Here is a 4,642-nt window from a genome sequence, read left to right as displayed (position 1 = left end):
AGAGGCCATCTAGATGTTGATGTTAATTGACAACTACTTTAATTAAAAAAGATATATTTAAGAAACTTTTTAAAATTAAGAAAATAGAAAGAAAGATGAAGAATCCAGCAAAATATTGGAATCTATACAAAAGATTCAAATGGAAATTCTAGAAAGGAAACATAAAAACCAAAAATCAACTCAATAGATGAATTTACCAGCAGAGGACAAAATTAGTAAGAAGTGAGGTCAGTTGAAACATCTCAACTAGGGAAGGGGTTGCTGAGTCCCTGAGTTAGCTCACTCTGCCCCTTGCTTGTAGACCCTCCTTGCTCCCGAAGCTTTCAATATTTGTTAATGTGGAAGAAGGTAATTCACCTGAAACAGAAGAGCAGCAACTTGAGGTATCAGAAAGTGACTTCCTGGCTTTCCCTTCTCTATTGATCAATCAGTGGCAAAGAAAGTGTAGTTTCTGAGCTGAATGATGACAACATTGCAGAGTTAAGAAGAACGTGGAAAGGTACCAAAGAAAATCTTTGCCCCATCTGCACAAAAATTGCATAGCCTGATACCTTGTAGCCCTAACTCACCCAAGGAGGAGACCATGGGAATTAGTTCCCCAGAGACAGAGACCAGGCCAAAGCTTCCAAAGGCTAGGCTAGAGAAGAAGGAAGAGAAAGCAACCACAGAGAATCGTCCAAGCAGTGGCCAGAAGAAAAAAGGAAAGGCTCAAGACAACAAGCAAATAGAGAAGAAAGCAAAGGAGAAATCAAGTCTTTCCAATGCATAATTTCAGCAGATTATCCAGATTGTGCTGCGAAGGTCCCTCCAGGAGGGCTTGGTGATAGGATCTGACCTTGATTTTGCAGAGACTTCCTGTGCCCAGTCTATATAGTACATACCCAGTCAGACAAGGAGCCAGCCATTGCTACTTCTGCTACTGATAATGATAATGCTGATACAGAGAAGATAATGGTCCCTCATACTCCAGAGATTTCAGCCTCTTAGGACAATGAAGTTTTCTCTGAGATAGGAACAGCTAAGTTAGGCCAGACAGAAACTGCACCCTCTGGGAAGAAATTCAATAGACTCCCTTTAAACAAAAGAAAAAAGGACACTCAAGATGAAAAAATGGAGAAAATCCAAGGCAGACACGAACACAGACGGAAAGACCAACTGAAGAAAATGGTTCAGGATCATTTTCAGATCAGGAACCAGCAAAAAGGAAAGCAAAGTGGTTTTGGTCAAAGTCTGATCTGGGTCCAGTGTTCCTCCCCAAACTGTAACAATGGAGGCAGCTGCGTGGGAACATTGACCCCTCAGTTCTCCCTGATAATTGGTTCTGTGACCAGAATACAGACTTGGAGTATAATTGCTGTGATATTCCTGAGGAGACCTGGACAGGACATGAGAGAGATGTGGCCTATGCCTCCTACATCCCAGCATCTAACATCCGGGCCAAGTAATATGGTTACTGTGGTGGCCAGGCATGGTAGTATCTGATGCTGACCTGCCAGAATATTTTCTTTTTGTTTCTCATCTTGATTCCCTGCCATCTAAAGTATAATGTGACAGTTTTTGGAGAAACAGTTTCTCATACTTAGATCCCAGTCAGCATATTAAAGAACTTCGAGGAGCTGTCCCTGGAGCTAGCAGGAGTGAAAAAGTGCAGGAACAAAGAGTGCAGCCAGAAACTAGGGGCAGCCCTAATGGTGGTTCAAGAGGCAGAACACATCAGCATTCGGGAGCGGGTTAACTTGTTTGGTTTCCCAGGCTGATACAATGGATCTGACGTAGTGGGGAAGGAAAAGACTTAATGCTCTCTGGGACTAACAGCCCAGATTCCTGCTTGGAGAAAGAGGACGAGGAGGAATCAGAGGAGGAAGAAGAGGAGGAGGAAGAGAAGTAGACCCAACTTTGTCTGGACCCCAGTCAGTCAAAATACAGACCAAAAAACCCAAGGAAGAGGTATGGCAGATGTACGAGGTGGGACCCTGAAAAGGAAGATGGTGAAGAGATCTCTGGGCAGTGAATCCACAGCAACTCCTGCATCCCTAACTGCAAGGAAAAAAGGCCAAGGAAATTCAGAGTCCGACTAGCCAGGCCCTAGGAAAAAATTTAAAACTCTCCAAAGCAAGGCCTCAGCAACCAGTTTACCTGAGGAAAAAGAAGGCAGAATGGTGCCACAGGGCCTGAGCCCACCAGCTCGTGATGGGGCCTGTGCCTTGGCTGTGAAAGAAGGGCCTAGACCCCAGGAACCACCGACTCAGGAGACTGGAAGTGTCCGCCCTTAAGATGAAGCCTCCAGTGACCTGGACCTGGAGCTACTTATGGAAGATGTTGGAAAAGAACCAGAGCAGAAAGCGGAGCCGCAGCCCAGAGAAGATGAAGAGAAATTCACCACGGCCTTTGAGGAATAGTTGTGTGCTCTCTTCCCTGGAGAGCAGGAGGGAGAACCTCTCAGCGGGGGCCCCCCTGAGAAGTTGCTAAGTGTTGGGGCTGTTAATTGGCTTCCAGGTTCAAGTCAGAGTTGTGCAGTTTATGTGTTAATAAAGCAGGTCACCAGTTAAAAAAAAAAAAAAAAAAAAGAAACATCTCAACTAAAATACACAGATAAAACAAATAGGAAATAGAGAATGGAGCAAAAGAAGCATGATATATATAGGAATAAGATTAAATACAGTAACTGGATTTTCCTTCTGAAAATAGTCCATTTCCTTCCTTCAATAGTGAGATTGAAGTACAATATTTGAAAACGCAATGACCAAATATTTTCTAATGCCCATGAAAGACCAGAATTCTTGTATTTAAAAATTGAGACAGATATTAATCATAAGTGGAAGAAAAAAACTAGACACATTATAATGAAACTATTATGAAAACAAAGATAAACAAAACCTTTAAAGCAAGATGAAAAAAGGAACAGCAAAAGGAATGACAGCTGAGTTCTCACTAACAGAGAAGAAAGCCAGAATTCAACAAAATGACATTTTTATGACACAAAAAGCATATTAAAAATATTAAAATTCTATGTCCAGTAACAATTTCCAGAAATTCAAATAAAATTAAGAATCTGGGAATGCCTCACCAGCATAAGTCCACTAAAACAATACAAATAATTCTTCAGACAGTAGGCAAATGAGTCCAGAGAAACATGCACAGCTGGGAAGAAAGACAAGTATTAGAAAACTAAAAATGTGAATAAATATAATTGAATACTGGCTGTATCATATAGTGGTCAATGTTTAATTTCTCTGAAAAAAAATCTTGATTTGTCACATTTATGAATTTTCCTGGTGTAAATATTGCTAACCATGGCCAACTTCAGGATACCAGTGTGATGTCACTAAATGTAGAGGTAGGAAAAGATTCACAAAATTTCTTTTTGAGAGCTGGTAAAAGCTGACTACAGGACACCATTGACTATATAACAAAAATAATAATATTTGGGGGCCTTTAAATATATGTAAAAGAAATGTATGAACATAGTAACAAATTAGGAAAAGGCAAATAAATCAAGTTGTTCCAAGGTTCTAATATTTTTAAGAAAGTGGTCCAAATAATATTATGTATTAAAGTATAAAAAGTGGGGAATGAATATTTTAATTTGTAGAGGAACCACTAAAAACAGTAAAAGATGGAATAACTGATTAATAGAGTAAGGCAATGTGATATCTAAAAACATGTGATTGAAGCAAATAGAGAAATATTGCAGAGAAGAAAGGAAATAAATTTGATGGCATAAATTTAAACCCAATTATATATCAGATTGTCAGAGTGGGTAAAAACTAAAACTTGGCTATATAAAGTTTACAAAAACACACTATATACAAGGATATACAAAATTTAAAATAAATGGAAAGTAAAAGACATGCTATACAGTGTAAAACAACAACAGCAACAAAAATTGCTGTAGCAATGCCAATATTAGAAAAGGGAAGATTTGAATGCAAGAACTATTACTAGAGAGAGAAGAAAATTTCGTAATGGTAATTAGGCAACTTGCAAGAAATATAGTAAGAATAAATCTGTGTTTGGCTAATAATAGCTTTAAATGAATGAAATAAAATTTGGTGAAAAAATATGGAGAATAACATAATTAAAATTGTAATAACAGACTTTGACACATTACTCTCAATAGTGGGTAGAACAAGTAGACAAAAATTCAGTAAGCATATAGAAGATATGAATTACTTAACAAATGACATTATATACGTGTGTGTGTAAGCATATATACACACACATATATAAAATACTGCACCCTGAAAAAATGAAGAGATATTTTTCAGGTGTTCAGAAAATTTAACAATATTAATTATATGCTAAATAGTAAAGAAGCCTTCAGCAAAGAGATTGAAATCTTTCATAATATTTTCTAAGTTCACACAAAAATAAAGAACAAATTTAATACATATGTGTGTACATATAAATTTTAATTTAAAATAAATCAGATTGAAGATAAAAATCACAACCTAAAATTTAATAATATTTTGAACTGAAGATAAAACACATCAAAATAAAACTTTGAAAATATAATTGTAAAATATTGCAATTTGAAAAGTTAGACAAAATAGATAAATTTTAAGGGATCATATACACGTCATAAAAACAACTGATAAATGTACAAGAATGAAAAATTACAGGAAAAAAGGTCTAAAGACAT

General features: G+C 37.1%; 1 pseudogene; it reads left to right on the top strand.

Moving 5' to 3' along the window:
* The first annotated feature begins 460 nt into the window (after positions 1–460).
* Positions 461–2,078, top strand: LOC138386517 (zinc finger CW-type PWWP domain protein 1 pseudogene; annotated as a pseudogene).
* The last annotated feature ends 2,564 nt before the right edge of the window (positions 2,079–4,642 follow it).

Source organism: Eulemur rufifrons, chromosome 7 (assembly GCF_041146395.1).
Source record: "Eulemur rufifrons isolate Redbay chromosome 7, OSU_ERuf_1, whole genome shotgun sequence".
Lineage (NCBI taxonomy): Eukaryota > Metazoa > Chordata > Mammalia > Primates > Lemuridae > Eulemur > Eulemur rufifrons.
The sequence above is the reverse complement of the archived record's forward strand: the minus strand, read 5'-3'. Positions and strand labels throughout refer to the sequence as shown.